A 15963-nucleotide genomic window follows, 5' to 3' on the forward strand; every position below is an offset into this window, starting at 1 on the left:
AGAGCAACTTCAATAAACACCTGATAAACACCCAGAGCAACTTCAATAAACACCCAGTAAACTCCCGGAGCAACTTGAATAAACACCCAGAGCAACTTCAATAAATGCCTGGAGCAACTTCAATAAACACCCAATTAAACTTCAATAAACACCCGGAGCAACTTCAATAAATACCCGGTAAACACCTGGAGCAACTTCAATAAACACCCAGAGCAACTTCAATAAACACCCGGTAAACACCCTGAGCAATTTAAATAAATACCCTGTAAGCCCCCGGAGCAACTTCAACAAACACCCGGAGCAACTTCAATAAACACCCGGAGCAACTTCAATAAACACCCTGAGCAACTTCAATAAACACCCAGAAAACATCCGGAGCAACTTCAGTAAACACCCAATGAAACTTCAATAAACACCCGGAGCAACTTCAATAAACACTCGGTAAACACCCAGAGCAACTTCAATAAACACAGTAAACTCCCGGAGCAACTTCAATAAACACCCAGCGCAACTTCAATAAACACCCGGTAAACACCCTGAGCAACTTCAATAAATACCCTGTAAGCCCCCGAAGCAACTTCAACAAACACCCGGAAAACACCCAAAGCAATTTCAATAAACACCCAGAGCAACTTCAATAAACACGCGTACACCAATAAACACCTGTACATCAATAAATACCCGCAACATAGATAAATCCCTGGGACACAGATTAATACCCAAACATACATACCCACAACATACATACACTTAACCTCTACCCAGACATATAAACCCAACCAATACTCAAACATACATACTTCCAACCCATTCTCACAACACAGCACAATCCCAGGATCGTCACCAATATCCATCACCAGGGTAAAACTAGTCACCAAAATCCAGCACGGGGTAATGCTGGTCACTAACATCTAACACTAGGTAAGGACACTCAACAATTTCCAACACTAGGTAAGGATGGTAAGACTAGTCACCAAAGTCCAGCACTAGATAAGACTGGTCACCTACATACAACACTAGGTAATGCTGGTCACCAACATCCAACACCAAGTAACATTGTCACCAATTTCCATGACTAGGTAAGACTAGGCACAAATATTCAGCACACCTGAAGACTGGCCAACAACACTATGTAACGCTGGTCACCAACATCTAAAACTAGGTAAGACTAGCCACCAGCATCCAAGACAAGGCAAGATTGGGCACAACATCCAACATTAGTTAACACTGGTCACCAACACCCAACACTAGGTAAGCCTGGGCACAAATATTCAGCACAAGTGAAGACTGGGAACTAACATTAGTTAACGTCAGTCACCACCCAATACAAGGTAAATCTAGTCAGCAAAATCTATCGTGAAGTATCGCTGGTTACCAACATCCAACAGTAGGTAAGCATAGGCACAGATATTCAACAGAAGTGCAGGCTGTGCTCCAACAGTGAACACTACGTAAAGCTAGTAACCTAGGCACTAAAATCCAACACTAGCTAATGCTGGTCACCAACATCCAATAGTAGGTAAGCATAGGCACAGATATTCAACAGAAGTGCAGGCTGTGCTCCAACATTGAACACTGCGTAAAGCTAGTGACCTACATCCAACACTAGGTATGGCTGGGCAGAAATATTTAACATTAGGTAAGGATGGTCACCAACATACAACACAAGGGAAGACTAATAGTAGCTCAGGCAGTTACCAACATCCAATAGCAGGTCAGGCTAGTCAACAACATCCAATAGTAGGTCAGGCTAGTCACCAACATCCAATAGCAGGTCAGGCTAGTCACCAGCATCTAATAGTAGGTCAGGCTAGTCACCAGCATCCAATAGCAGGTCAGGCTAGTTAACAGCATCCAATAGCAGGTCAGGCTAGTCACCAACATCCAATAGCAGGTCAGGCTAGTCACCAGCATCCAATAGCAGGTCAGGCTAGTCACCAACATCCAATAGTAGGTCAGGCTAGTCACCAGCATCCAATAGTAGGTCAGGCTAGTCACTAACATCCAATAGTAGGTCAGGCTAGTCACTAACATCCAATAGCAGGTCAGGCTAGTCACTAACATCCAATAGTAGGTCAGGCTAGTCACCAACATCCAAGAGTAGGTCAAGCTAGTCACTAACATCCAATAGTAGGTCAGGCTAGTCACCAGCATCCAATAGCAGGTCAGGCTAGTCACCAACATCCAATAGTAGGTCAGGCTAGTCACCAACATCCAATAGTAGGTCAGGCTAGTCTCCAACATCCAATAGTAGGTCAGGCTAGTCACCAGCATCCAATGGCAGGTCAGGCTAGTCACCAACATCCAATAGTAGGTCAGGCTAGTCACCAGCATCCAATAGTAGGTCAGGCTAGTCACCAGCATCCAATAGTAGGTCAGGCTAGTCACCAACATCCAATAGCAGGTCAGGCTAGTCACCAGCATCCAATAGCAGGTCAGGCTAGTCACCAGCATCCAATAGCAGGTCAGGCTAGTCACCAGCATCCAATAGCAGGTCAGGCTAGTCACCAGCATCCAATAGCAGGTCAGGCTAGTCACCAGCATCCAATAGTAGGTCAGGCTAGTCACCAACATCCAATAGCAGGTCAGGCTAGTCACCAGCATCCAATAGCAGGTCAGGCTAGTCACCAACATCCAATAGTAGGTCAGGCTAGTCACCAACATCCAATAGCAGGTCAGGCTAGTCACCAGCATCCAATAGCAGGTCAGGCTAGTCACCAGCATCCAATAGCAGGTCAGGCTAGTCACCAGCATCCAATAGCAGGTCAGGCTAGTCACCAGCATCCAATATTAGGTCAGGCTAGTCACCAGTATCCAATAGCAGGTCAGGCTAGTCACCAGCATCCAATAGCAGGTCAGGCTAGTCACCAGCATCCAATAGCAGGTCAGGCTAGTCACCAACATCCAATAGTAGGTCAGGCTAGTCACCAGCATCCTATAGCAGGTCAGGCTAGTCACCAGCATCCAATAGCAGGTCAGGCTAGTCACCAGCATCCAATAGCAGGTCAGGCTAGTCACCAGCATCCAATAGCAGGTCAGGCTAGTCACCAGCATCCAATAGCAGGTCAGGCTAGTCACCAGCATCCAATGGCAGGTCAGGCTAGTCACCAGCATCCAATAGTAGGTCAGGCTAGTCACCAGCATCCAATAGTAGGTCAGGCTAATCACCAGCATCCAATAGTAGGTCAGGCTAGTCACCAGCATCCAATAGTAGGTCAGGCTAGTCACCAGCATCCAATAGTAGGTCAGGCTAGTCACTAACATCCGATAGTAGGTCAGGCTAGTCACTAACATCCAATAGTAGGTCAGGCTAGTCACCAACATCCAAGAGTAGGTCAGGCTAGTCACTAACATCCAATAGTAGGTTAGGCTAGTCACTAACATCCAATAGTAGGCCAGGCTAGTCACCAGCATCCAATAGCAGGTCAGGCTAGTCACCAGCATCCAATAGCAGGTTAGGCTAGTCACCAGCATCCAATAGCAGGTCAGGCTAGTCACCAGCATCCAATAGCAGGTCAGGCTAGTCACCAGCATCCAATAGTAGGTCAGGCTAGTCACCAGCATCCAATAGCAGGTCAGGCTAGTCACCAGCATCCAATAGTAGGTCAGGCTAGTCACCAACATCCAATAGTAGGTCAGGCTAGTCACCAGCATCCAATAGTAGGTCAGGCTAGTCACCAACATCTAACATAAAGCAAGGCTGGGCACAAATATTCAACAAAAGTGAAAGCTGTGCTGCAACAACCAAAACTAGGTAAAGCTAGTGATCAATGTCCAACACTAGGTAAGGCTCCAACATTATTATAGAATCATAGATATTTATGGCACAGAAGAAAGCCATTCAGCCCATCGTCGCTGCACCGGCCGAAAAAGAGTTATCCAGCCTAATCCCACTTTCCAGCTCTTGGTCTGTAGCCTTGTAGGTTACGGCACTTCAAGTGCATATCCAAGTACTTTTTAAATGAGGGTCTCTCCCTCTACCACCCTTTCAGGCAGTGAGTTCCAGACCCCCAACACTCTCTGGGTGAAAACATTTCTCCTCAACTCCCCTCTAATCCTTCAGCATCTACAGCTTTCTTCCTCACTATCAATCACATGGCCAATTTTTGTATAATCTGCATACTTCTTAATCATGCCCTCTACATTTAAGTCTAAATCATTGATCTATACCATGAAAAGCAAGGGACCTAATACTGAGCCCTGTGGAACCCCACTGGAAACAGCCTTCCAGTCACAAAAACGCCCGCCGACCATTACCCTTTGTTTCCTGCCACTGAGCCAATTGTGGATCCAACTTGCCACTTTGCCTTGGATCCCATGGGCTTTTACTTCTCTGACCAGTTTGCCATGTGGGACCTTGTCAAAAGCCTTGCTAAAATCCATGTAGACTACATCAAATGTGCTATCCTCATCGACCCTCCTTGCTACCTCCTCAAAAAATTCAATCAAGTTAGTCAGACACGACCTTCCTTTAACAAATCCATGCTGACTATCCTTGATTAATCCGTGCCTTTCTAAATGATGATTAATACAATCCCTCAGAATTTTTTCCAATAATTTGCCCACCACCGAGGTTAGGCTGACTGGCCTGTAATTACTCGGTCTCTCCCTTTCTCCCTTTTTAAACAAGTTACAATGTTAGCAGTCCTCCAGCACAGAGAGGATTGGAAAATGATGGTCACCAACATCCAACACAAAGTAAAGATCATCACCAACATCCAACATTAAGTACGACATGCACCAAAATCAACACAAGGTAAAGCAGGGCAGCAAAATCAACACAAGGTAAAGCAGGGCAGCAATATTCAACGCAAGGTAAAGCAGGGCAGCAATATTCAACACAAGGTAAAGCAGGGCAGCAATATTCAACAATAGGTAAAGCAGGGCAGCAATATTCAACACAAAGTAAAGCAGGGCAGCAATATTCAACACAAGGTAAAGCAGGGCAGCAATATTCAACAATAGGTAAAGCAGGGCAGCAATATTCAACACAAAGTAAAGCAGGGCAGCAATATTCAACACAAAGTAAAGCAGGGCAGCAATATTCAACACAAGGTAAAGCAGGGCAGCAATATTCAACAATAGGTAAAGCAGGGCAGCAATATTCAACACAAGGTAAAGCAGGGCAGCAATATTCAACACAAGGTAAAGCAGGGCAGCAATATTCAACACAAGGTAAAGCAGGGCAGCAATATTCAACAATAGGTAAAGCAGGGCAGCAATATTCAACAATAGGTAAGGCTAGTCACCAACATCCAATGCGAGGTAGTGATCGTCAAAACATCCAATACTACATAAGGATGGTCACCAACATCCAAAGCAAGGCAAAAGTGTGCACAAATAAACAACAGAAATGAAGGCTGTGTGCCAATAGTCAACACCAGGTAAAGCTAGTGACCAACATCCAAAACATGGCAAGGCTGGGCACCAATATTCAACACAAAGCAAAACTTTTTAAGAATTCATTCACAGGATGTGGGCATCGCTGGCAAAGTCAGCATTTATTGCCCATCCCTAGTTGCCCTTGAGAAGGTGGTGGTGAGCCACCTTCTTGAACCGCTGCAGTCCGTGTGGTGAAGGTGCTCCCACAGTGCTGTTAGGGAGGGAGTTCCAGGATTTTGACCCAGCGATGATGAAGGATCGGCGATATACTTCCAAGTCAGGATGGTGTGTGACTTGGAGGGGAAGTTGGAGGTGGTGGTGTTCCCATGCGCCTGCTGCCCTTGTCCTTCTAGGTGGTAGAAGCTGTGGGTTTGGGAGGTGCTTCCGAAGAAGCCTTGGTGAGTTGCTGCAGTGCATCTTGTGGATGGTACACACTGCAGCCACGGTGCGCCGGGTGGTGGAGGGAGGGAATATTTAAGGTGGTGGATGGGGTGCCAATCAAGTGGGCTGCTTTGTCCTGGATGGTGTTGAACTTCTTGAGTGTTGTTGGAGCTGCACTCATCCAGGCAAGTGGAGAGTATTCCATCACACTCCTGACTTGTGCCTTGTAGATGGTAGAAAGGTACCCAGCCTCTGATCGGCACTTGTAGCCACATTATTTATGTGATTGGTCCAGCTAAGTTTCTGGTCATTGGTGACCCCCAGGATGTTGATGGTGGGGGATTCAATGATGGTAATGCTGTTAAACGTCAAGGGGAAGTGGTTAGACTTTCTCTTGTTGGAGATGGTCATTGCCTGGCACTTGTGTGGCGCGAATGTTACATGCCACTTATCAGCCCAAGCCTGAATGTTGTCCAGGTCTTGCTGCATGCGGGCATGGACTGCTTCATTGTCTGAGGCATTGCGAATGGAGCTGAACACTGTGCCATCATCAGTGAATATCCCCACTTCTGACCTTATGATGGAGGAAACTGTTACTGTTTAAAATCTAAATTTCCCAGCCTTAAGCAGGCATATACAGGGATATACAAGGCCTATAATTCAGATCAGCTGAAGACAGTTAATTAGGAAAAATAGATTAAACTGGTTTTCCTGTAGCAGGGCGCAGAGCTCAGCCAGCTCCTTTGTTTCAGGGCCTATAAAAACAGGCTTCGCAGAGCGATTTGCACTGAGTGCGGTTTGAACAGAGTGCTGGAGTTGGGTGAGTGAGTGAGTTGGGGGAGGAGTGGAAGGAGGAGCTCCCTTGCTTCGCCTTTGCTTTTCCTAACTTTTCACCCTGTAGGACGTGGTTCTTACTTTATACCAAGGAAAGAGTCCGAGAGCGGGAGCAGTCAAACAACAACAACAACTGCAAAACTGCTAAAGAGATGTCACAACTAGGGAAGGAGCTGATTGGTAAGTAGGACCTGGTGAGTATTTCTACAGTCCAGTCGTTAAAGTGAAAGTAAGGTCTCTAGTTTAGAGTAAGTAGTGTTTAAATGGAAGTAAGGTCCCTAGTGTATTTAATATTCTTTAATTTAAAGGAAGTAAAGGGAGTAAATTAAGGGTAGGACATGGCAGGGCAGCTCAGCTGCGTGGAGTGCTCCTCCTGTGCTATGTGAGAAGTCAGGGACACTTTCAGTGTCCAGGGCGAACACGTGTGCAGGAAGTGTCTCCAGCTGCAGCTACTCGAAATCCGCATTTCAGATCTGGAGCTGTGGCTGGAGTCACTGTGGAGCATCCGCGAGGCTGAGATCTACGTGGATAGTACATTTAACGAGGTGGTCACACCGCAGGTAAAGAGTGCACAGGCAGAAAGGGATTGAGTGACCGCCAGACAGAGTAAAAGAACTAGGAAGGTAGTGCAGGAGTCAACTGGGTCCATCTCCCTCTCCAACAGATTTTCCATTTTGGATATTGCTGGGGGAGATGGTTTCTCAGGGGAATGCAGCAACAGCCAAGTCCGTGGCACTACAAGTGGCCCAGCTGCACAGGAGGGGAGGAATAAAAGTGGGAGAGCAATAGTGATAGGGGATTCTATCGTAAGGGGAACAGATAGACGTTTCTGTGGCCGCAGACGTGACTCCAGGATGGTATGTTGCCTCCCTGGTGCCAGGGTCAAGGATGTCACTTAGCGACTGCAGGACATTCTGAAGGGGGAGGGTGAACAGCCAGAGGTCGTGGTCCATATCGGTACCAACGACATGGGTAGAAAGAGGGACGAGGTCCTGCAAGCAAAATATAGGGAGCTGGGAAATAAATTAAAAAGCAGGACCTCAAAGGTAGTAATCTCAGGATTACTCCCAGTGCCACGTGCTAGCGAGAGCAGAAATAGGAGAATAGACCAGATGAATGCATGGCTGGAGAGATGGTGTAGGAGGGAGGGATTTAAATTCCTGAGACATTGGGACCGATTCTGGGGAATTTGGGACCTGTACAAGCTGGACGGGTTACACCTCGGCAGAACCGGGATCAACATCTTCGCAGGGGGGTTTGCTAGTGCTGTTGGAAAGGATTTAAACTAGTTTGTTAGGGGGCTGGGAACCTAAGTATGGGCCCAGAATGGAGAGAAACAAAGCTGGAAGTGCAAGTTAGAAAAGTAGTCAGCAAAACTAGTAGTGAGCAGAAACAAAGGCCAACAGTAAAGAGGGTCAAAGTGCAGAAAAATATTAAACAGGCAAAGTTGAAGGCACTTTATCTAAATGCACGTAGCATTCGCAACAAGGTGGATGAATTAATGGCACTAATAGAAGTAAATGGGTATGATGTAATTGCCATTACAGAGACATGGTTGCAGGGTAACCAAAGCTGGGAACTGAATGTTCCAGGGTACTCAACATTTAGGAAGGACAAACAAAAAGGAAAAGGAGGTGGCGTGGCGCTGTTAATAAGGGTTGAGATCGGTATGGTAGAGATAAAAGATCTTGGCTCGGCAGATTGTGATGTAGAACTGCAATCAATTTGGGTAGAGCTAAGAAACAGCAAAGGGCGGAAAACATTGGTGGGAGTTGTGTATAGGCCACCAAACAGTAGCGGTAATGTAGGGCACAGTATCAATCAAGAAATTAGAAGTGCATGTAACAAGGGCAATACGGTAATCATGGGGGACTTTAATCTACATATTGACTGGGCAAATCAAATGACCACTAATGGTGTGGAGGACGAATTCTTGGAATGCATGCGAGATGGTTTCCTGGATCAGTATGTGGAGGAACCAACCAGGGAACAGGCTATTCTGGATCTGGTACTGTGTAATGAGAAAGGGCTAATCAATAATCTTGTGGTAAAAGGGCCTTCAGGGACAAGTGACCATAATATGATTGAATTTTACATTAAGTTTGAGAGTGATGTAGTCCAATCTGAAACTAAGGTCCTCAATCTAAACAGAGGAAACTACAAGGGTACGAGGGACAAGTTGGCCATGGTAGATTGGGAGACTGCACTAAAAGGTATGAAGGTGAACATGCAATGGCTAACATTCAAGGAAATAATGCATAATTTGCAACAAACATATATTCTTCTAGGGCATAAAAACCCAAAAGGAAAAGTGATCCAACCATGGCTAACAAGAGAAATTAAAGCTAGTACAGGAATCCTGCCCCAACCATCTTGCCATACGCGGATTTCAAGTATACACGGTTTCCTCTCTGCGACAACTTTTTCCAACCACGGCAGTGAATCTTGCATATACATGGTTTTTAATTTAGGATTAAGGTAAATAACATGATTTTATTGCTTTTATATTCTTTTTTATTGTGTTATTTGAACATTTATACTGTATTTGCCAACCGCGGTTTTACTAACTTGGGGGTTTTCAAGGACGTATCCCCCACGGCTGGGGAGGGATTACTGTATTAAGTCAAAGGAGGAAGCTTATAAAGTTGCCAGAAAAAGCAGTCAGCCTGAGGATTGGGATCTTTTTAGAAATCAGCAAAGGGGGACCAAGAAATTGATAAAGAAAGGGAAAATGGAATATGAGCACAAACTAGCGAAAAATATAAAAATGGATTGTAAAAGCTTCTATAGGTATGTGAAAAGGAAAAGACTGGTGAAGGTAAATGTAGATCCTTTACAGTCAGCGATGGGAGAATTTATAATGGGGAATGAGGAAATGGCAGAGGAATTAAATAAATACTTTGGCCTAGAAATTCAGTATAGCCACGTTTGGGGCGCTACAGCCGGGCGGCCGCTAAAGTTTGCGCCCGGTGCAACTTCGCGCCACCTTCGCCGATATTCAGTGGCATCACCCCAACAGGTTGCTGCTGCGCTAAAACAGGCGATGCACGACTATCATTAGGCGCTAAGTTGGCAGCCTGGGGCGAAACCCCCGAGGGCGGGCGCAACGCAGGTGCGGCGAGTTGCTGATTGACGGCAGACACTCTGGCGCCGGTGAGCTCTTAAAGGGGGAGGGTGGATTTGTTTGCCTGCCATGCCCTGCACACTGCAGCCCTGAAGCAAGGCCTGACCACTGCTGCTTGATCTGGACAACGCCCAGGACTATGGAGAAGGCCAGGGAGAGAGCGCAGCACTTCAGCGACGGTGACCTGAGGGTGCTGGTTGGCGCAGTGGAGCGCAGGCTCCATGTTCTGTTCCCTGAAGGTGGCAGGAGGCCGCTGCCCAGCGCCTATCGGAAAGCCTGGAGGGAGGTGTCAAACAGGGTGACCTCCAACAGCGTGGTTGCCAGGACTCCTGTGCAATGCCGAAAAAAGTTCAACGACCTCACTCTGGTTGTCAGGGTGAGTACCCTTTCCAGTGTCCTCCTCATCCCTGCATGTGCACCTCAGTTTATGGGCAAAGGGACCTGAAAGCCCTAATGCCCAGCCCTCATCCAGCAGCTATGGGACTGTCATGAAAATCACTTGCACATTCTGCACTTTACACACTGTAAAAGCTATTCGACCATGGGAGGCTGTACAGCCCAGATGAGGGCTTCAAACTGTCAGGGCTAGTCCACCATGGGAGGCAGTGCAGACAAGATAAGGGCTTCACACTGTGCTTAGAGGCCGTCCTTTCTCTTACAGGGCAAGGTGGCGCACAACCGAAGGCAGCAGCGTGAGACCGGGGGAGGCCATCCTGACCTCAAACAGCTCTCCGACCTGGACCAGCGTGTGGAGCGCATTATGTCAGGCCGGCTGATTGGCCCCGTCGCCAGTGGAGATGCCGACCCTGTTCTGGGCCCCAATGGTAAGGGCATCACCTTTTTGACCTCTCTCTTTCCACTTGCGCCTCAGAACAGCATCCTTTGCCACTGTCGGCCCAATGCAGTGCATAGCAGCACTCATGCCTCCCTCGCTGCCGCCCTGTCCACACTCTAAAGCAACTCTTGTGCCTCCCTGCTTTCAGATGGAGAATCGCCAGGTGAGGAGGTGGGCCCCCAACCTGGCACTGTGAGTGAATCGGAGGGCGAGGAGGAGGAAGAGGAAGAGGAAGCCGGACCATCAGTGCCACCCTCAGCCGAGGCAGCCCATGGCGATGATGGGGACACGTCTTCCCTGGAGGGGAGCCGGGGGGAAGGGTCGGAGGAGAGTGAAGCTCCGGGGCCCAGCGGCCTGCAACAACGCGGGAGGGGTGGGGAAGCTCGGCGGCCTTCTCCCCGGAGGGTGAGTGCGGCCTCTAGTCCTGCTACGGTGAGCGCAGAGGAGGTGCGGCTCCTAGAGGAAATGGCCATCCAGGCTGAGCGCAGGCACACTGAGCTCATGGCTGCAGTGGCAAGGATGCCTGACTCCATAGAGTCTCTGTCAAGGAGTGTGCAGGAATTCGGAGCAGCACAGGCCAGGGGTCTGCAGGACTTCGCGGCAGCACAGGCGGCTTCCAGCCAAGTGCTCAGTCGTGCCGTCCATTCACTGGCTGGTGTCATGCGAACACAGACCAGGGCCACACGGACACTAGCTGCTGCCACCCTCGCTGGATCGGCCCAGCAGTCTGTTCTTCAGCAGTTTGCTGCGCATGCTGCAGTGCTGGCCCGTGCGAGTGCCAATGTCTCAGGCGACCAGGGAGTACCTGTGATCTGTCAGGTTGGCACCATTCCTGCAGCCGAAACTGTCACTCCTCCATTGCAGCTGCCACCAGCCGCTGGACAGACTGCTGCCGCCCAAGCAGAGTTGGAGCAGTCAGCAGCCGGCCCCTCCAGGGCCAGAGCTGGTCCAGGCCGACCCCCAAGGGCATCTGCCGTCTCGCCATCTGACCCTCAGCAGCCTTCCCCCAGCCTTGCTGCAGCCACTGGGGTCCCATTGAGGAGGAGCTGCAGGGCGGGCAGGGGCCAGTCACGGATGCGAAAGGCATCACCCTCGCAGGGCAAAAAGTAGAAGGTCTGGCCAAATGCTTTGTGTTTTTTGAAAGCCCGAGACTGGTGTATTTGTGTTTTTTGAAAGGCCGAGACTGGTGTATTTGTGTTTTTTGAAAGGCCGAGACTGGTCTATTTGTGTTTTTTTGGAAAGGCCGAGACTGCTCGATTTGTGTTTTTGGGGGGGGCTTCTCTCCATTAGTTTGTTATGTGGGAAGGGCACAGAGGTATCAAAGTAATAAATTTTCTGAAATCGCACTGTCCATGCTTTCTTTTGGAAGTCCTGGTTGCCCTGCTCGACTGAGGGCTTGTGGAGTGGCTACATTCATCTTGTGCCAAGCCATTCCCTGAGAGGGGGCCTAGAACCGACGTTCAATAAGCCGCCGACGGGCGGCCCTTGCACTTTCTGCCTCCCTCCTGTGCTGGTCCTCCTCCTCCTCCTCCTCCTCCTCCTCCTCTGGTGGTCCTCCAATGTCTGGTGGCAGTGGCTGAGTCCTGCGGATAGCCAGGTCGTGCAGCATGCAGCACACGACCACGAAATGGGAGACTCGCTCAGGCGAGTACTGTAGGGCTCCTCCGGAACGATCCAGACAGCGGAACCGTTGCTTCAGGACGCCGATTGTTTACTCAATGAGGTTCCTGGTTGCTTGATGGCTGTCATTGTATCCCTCTTCAGCAGGGGTGCTGGGCGCACGGAGCGGGGTCATCAGCCAGGTGCACAAAGGATAGCCTTTGTCCCCGAGAAGCCATCCTCGTGGGTGAGGCTGGGCCTGGAACATGTCTGCCACAGAAGTCTGGCGCAGGATGAAGGCATCGTGGCTGCTGCCTGGAAAGCGGGCATTGACAGCTAGGATGATCTGCCTGTGGTCACACACCAACTGCACGTTGAGCGAATGGTAGCCCTTCCGGTTGCGGTAATCCTCGGCATGCTCTAGAGGTGCCCGCAAAGCCACACGCGTGCAGTCAATGGCGCCCTGCACCATGGGGAAGCCCGCTAATGCTGCAAAGCCCATTGCACGCTGTTGCTGCTTGACAAGGGCCATGGAGAAGGAGATGAACTGACGTCTCCTTCTGAAAAGGGCATTGGTCACCTGGCGGATGCAGCAATGTACGGCAAACTGGGAGATGTTGAAATGTCCCCAGCAGTGGATTGGAAGGAGCCGGTGGCATAGAAGTTGAGAGACACTGTCACCTTCACTGCCACTGACAGAGACGTCCTGCTCCTCAGCTGTGGCTGCAGATCTCCGCGAAGCAGGTGGCAGATCTCAGTGACCACCACCCTTCGGAATTGCAGCCTCCGAACACACTGCTCGTCAGACATGTTCAAATATGAGAACTGCTGGCGGTATACCCTGGGTGGGTAAGGCCTCCTTTGCCGACGCCTGTTGCCCCTTCTCCATCTGGCCATGACTGGCACTCTCTCACGGCGTCTCTGAGCCCTTTGAATGCAATGGAGAAGGCCAACGTTTGCACCCATTGCAGCCCCCATTATATGTTTCCAATCAATGCTATGGCTCTGAAGTTAAAGACAAGTGCAAAGCTGTGGCCTGAAGTCACAAGTACCTGTGCGAGTGTTGAGCCAAACCAGAAAGCCCTCTACCTTTGTCTCTCTCCAAAGATCCATCTCTCACAAAGAAGGAGTGTTGCAAAATGGCTGCCATTTCTACTGCAGGAGGAGTGCCCTTTAATTAGCGCCCCCCGCGCCCCGCAGCGACTGGGAACCGTTCCCCTCCACCAGTCGCTAGGGGCGCCAGGCGCGCAATAGGCCGGCACCACTGACTTTCCGGTTTGGGGCGCACAAAGGGCGTTGCACGATGAAATGATGTCAGGATCTGCGCGCGCAGCTGAGCGCGCGCAAAGGCTTTGCGCCGCCGCTAAATCTTTACTGAAGTTGGGGAGAGGCGCAGATCGCGCAGCGCCCGGCCGCTAGCCGCCTAGCGCCCCACACCTCCTCCTCCTAAGGCGCTAGCGGCTGGCGCAAACAACTGAATTTCTAGGCCTTTGTTTCTGTCTTCACGGAGGAAGACACAAAAAACCTCCCACAAATATGAGAAAACCAAGGGTGTGGCGAGAATGAGGAACTTAAAGAAATTATTGTTAGTAAAAAAACAGCACTAGCAAAATTAATGGGACTAAAAGTCAATAAATCCCAAGGACCGGATGACCTACATCCTAGGGTTTTGAAAGAGGTGGCCATTGGAATAGTGGACGCATTGGTTGTCATCTTCCAAAATTCTATAGATTCTGGAACGGTTCCTGCAGATTGGAGGATAGCAAATGTAACCCCGCTATTTAAGAAAGGAGGGAGAGAGAAAACTGGGAACTACAGACCTGTTAGCCTCACATCAGTAGTTGGGAAAATGCTGGAATCTATTATAAAGGATGCAATAACTGGGCACTCAGAAACTAATAGTAAGATTGGGCGGAGTCAACATGGATTTATGAAAGGGAAATCCTGTTTAACAAACCTATTGGAGTTCTTTGAGGATGTAACTAGTGGAGTAGACAAAGAGGAACCGGTAGATGTGGTGTATCTGGATTTTCAGAAGGCCTTCGATAAGGTCCCACACAAGAGGTTGGTGAACAAAATTAGGGCACATGGAATTGGGGGTAATATACTAGCATGGATTGAGAATTGGTTAACAGACAGAAAACAAAGAGTAGGGATAAACGGGTCTTTTTCAGGATGGCAGGCTGTGACTAGTGGGGTACCGCAAGGATCGGTGCTTGGGCCCCAGCTATTCACAATCTATATCAATGATTTGGATGAGGGGATTAAATGTAACATTTCCAAATTTGCTGATGATACAAAGCTAGGTGGCAGTGTCAGTTGTGAAGAGGATGTGAAGAGGCTTCAAGGGGATCTCGACAGGCTTAGTGAGTGGGCGAGAACATGGCAGATGGAATATAATGTGGATAAATGTGAAGTAATGGTAGAAAAAACAGAAAGGCAGAGTATTTCCTAAATGGTGAAAGACTGGGGAATGCAGATGCTCAAAGGGACCTGGGTGTCCTTGTACATGCATCACTGAAAGCGAATGTGCAGGTGCAGCAAGCCATTAGGAAGACAAATTGTATGCTGGCCTTCATTACAAGAGGATTTGAGTACAGAAGTCTTACTCCAATTATATAGGGCCTTGGTGAGACCACACCTGGAGTACCGTGTACAATTTTGGTCTCCTTACCTAAGGAAGGATATACTCGCCATAGAGGGAGTGCAACGAATGTTCACGAGATTGATTCCTGGGATGGCAGGACTGTCGTATGAGAAGAGATCGAGTAAACTAGGCCTGTATTCTCTTGAAATCAGAAGAATGAGAGGGGATCTCATTGAAGCATACAAAATTATTGCAGGGCGTGATAGGGTGGATGCTGGGAGAATGTTTCCCTTGGCTGGGGAGTCTAGAACCAGGGGCCACAGCCTCAGGATAAAGGGTAGGCCATTCAGGACTGAGATGAGAAGAAATTTCTTCACACAGAGGGTGGTGAATCTTTGGAATTCTCTACCCCAGAGGGCTGTGGAGGCTCAGTCATTGGGTATATTCAAAACAGAAGTTGATAGATTTCTGACTAGTAAGGGCATCGAGGGATATGGCAATAGGGCCGGTGAATGGAGTTGAGGCAGAAGATCAGCCATGATCTCATTGAATGGCGGAGCAGGCTCGAAGGGCCGAATGGCCTACTCCTGCTGCTATTTCTTATGTTCTTATGAAAGGTCTTTGATGAAGCAGCTGGAGATGGTTGGGCCTAGGACACTGCCCTGAGGAACTCCTGCAGCGATGTCCTGGGGCTGAGATGATTGGCCTCCAACAACCACAACTATCTTCCTTTGTGCTAGGTATGACTCCAGCCAGTGGAGAGATTTCCCTCTGATTCCCATTGACTTCAATTTTACTAGGGCTCCTTGACGCCACATTCAGTCAAATGCTGCCTTGATGTTAAGGGCAGTCACTCTCACCACACCTCTGGAATTCAGCTCTTGTAGCCACTGTATTTATGTGGCTGGTCCAGCTAATTTTCTGGCCATTGGTGGCCCCCAGGATGTTGATGGTGGGGGATTCAATGATGGTAATGCAAGGGCCAATGAGGTCTGGAGCCAAATGGGCCATATGAAGGCTGGGCACCAACATCCAACACTAAGTAAGGCTGGGCACAAATACTCAACAGAAGTGGAGACTGCGCTCCAACAGCCAACACTAGGTAAAGCTAGTGACCAACATCTACCAACAGGTAAAACTAGTCACCAACATTCAACACTAGGTAAGGCTAGTCATCCTCATCCAACACAAGGCAAGACTGGGCACCACTACCCAAAACTA

This window comes from Somniosus microcephalus, chromosome 11, assembly GCF_052327205.1.
Source record: "Somniosus microcephalus isolate GS21.2 chromosome 11, FLI_Smic_1.0, whole genome shotgun sequence".
Taxonomy (NCBI): domain Eukaryota; kingdom Metazoa; phylum Chordata; class Chondrichthyes; order Squaliformes; family Somniosidae; genus Somniosus; species Somniosus microcephalus.